The sequence below is a fragment of the Canis aureus genome, chromosome 18 (assembly GCF_053574225.1).
Source record: "Canis aureus isolate CA01 chromosome 18, VMU_Caureus_v.1.0, whole genome shotgun sequence".
NCBI lineage: Eukaryota > Metazoa > Chordata > Mammalia > Carnivora > Canidae > Canis > Canis aureus.
The window spans coordinates 54,432,881-54,434,939 of record NC_135628.1 but is presented as its reverse complement, the minus strand read 5'-3'; positions in this window follow the sequence as shown (position 1 = coordinate 54,434,939).

The window sequence follows — 2,059 nt, the reverse complement described above, 5'->3', positions numbered from 1 at the left end:
ATGTCCTCAAAAATGCTAATGTGATTCCCAAGCACCCTTGCAACTGTGATGGTGTGTCAGGCAGGCCCTTACCAATGCCTCTTCCATTCCTTTTGAGTGATAAAGGCCAAGCCTCTTGATTTACAAGATCAGGAACATGCTCCTCAGGCTGGAAAAGTTTGTGCCAAGGGTGCCATATTGCTCATTGCTTGGTATTTAAATAGTGTTTTTTCAGTAAATAGGGAAGTCCCACACAGTGCTGGAAAGAATTTATCCTGATAGGAGACACCAAATTGTAAACCTGAAATGGAGTTACCTCTAGGGAAAAAAAAAAAAAGTAAAGACTAGCAGAGGAAACCTCAAGCCAACTCCAAGACCACACACTTGATAAGCCCTATGAGAGAGTTTCACCAGAGCAAGTCGGAGTGAGTTTATAACTTGTTATGAATCTGACACCTAACTCTTATGACTCCACTAAAAAAGTAGAAATACATGAGGTCAATGGGATAGGAAGAAGTGTTAATGTGTATAAAATATCAGTTTTCCTTGGGATCTGAGTAAAGGTAAGTCTTAATGGTATTATTAATAATGAGGCTTTCTTACATTTGCTAGACTCTGAGTCTGGTGTCCTTTCCACTAAATCTTATCGGGATAAATGAAAGGCACTCATGATCTCCACGGCTTCTTCAGGGACTCTAAGGCCTTTGAGTGTGTTCTGGGAGCTCCAAATCCTCAAATTCAGAGCCCCAAACCCAAAGCCTCCTCCATCCCACTGTCCCCATGGTCTATATCATTTTTTTCTGCTCTTGCTCAAGGGCAGTGGATACAACCAAAAGTCATAGTTGAGAGTGTTAAAGAAAAATTGTTCCAACACTTGTCAAAACTGTAAGGAGGATTTTATTCAAGATTATTGCAATAGAGCTCTCACAACAGAAGAGAGTGTGTTCAACTCCAAGTACAGTAAAGACAGCAGAGTGAGAGGGGTCAGTAGATGGAAAACTGCTGAGAGGATACATCAAGGGTGGGGGGCTTCTTGTTTAACTGGACTCACAGGGTTCTTGCCAAAAGCAGACCAAGGGCTAAGTCATCAAACGTGGAGGATGAGGAACTCAATCAGATATCAAGGACTAGGGGATGACTTAGCATGATTCTTTGCTAGACTGACAGGACCCAAGGACAGGCCCTAGTCAAAAACAGGACTCAAAGAAGCCTAAGTAAGTTTGGGTTCTTCATCAGGAACTATGGAGCTGGGGGCTTTATCAGAACTCTTTCATCCTTCCAGCACTGAAACTGAACTCCTACACCCACCCTGGTCCAAGTCAAAGGCTGGGTTCTGAGATAGATTTCAGCTTTGAAATTAGTAACTAGAGAAGCTAAGAGCTGAATCTGCAAGAAATGTGAAGTAAAGAATTAAGTACTCAGAATTATCTAGGGAAGCTGAAATTCACTTCCCACCTTCTCCTCCTAAAGAAAACCATCAACACGAAGAAACTCTCACACCTTAATGGAAGTGAATGCCTAAAAAGAAATTATATAGAATGTGAGACCCAGGTTTGATGGGGCAGCCAGGAGGAAATGAGTGTCATTGGTTTGGGTCTCCACTTGTTTTTATAATGCAGCATACTAGAAATGGGAAAGAAAGCCAAAAGCAACAATGGGACCAGAGGATATAGCACCTAGGACACTGTATGGTACCATGTAGTTGCTTAATTAGTATTTATTAAGTAAATAAACTTGAAAGTCCCTTCCTAACTCCAAAATGCTACTCTATTAAGGTGAAGGGGCTGACCCACACCACAACACAGATGTATCTGGAGGACATTATGCTAAATAAAATAAGCCAGTCACAAAATGACAAATACCGTATGATTCCATTTATAATGAGATACCTGAAATAGGCAAATTCATACAGAAGGAAAGAATAAAGGTCACCAGGGACTGAGGAGAGGGAGAATGGCCATTTACTGCTTAATGGGTACAGAGTTTCAGTTTGGGATAATGAAAAACTTCTGGAGATAGATGGTAATGATGGCACAACCTTGTGAATGTACTTACTGCCACTGAATTACACACTTAAAAT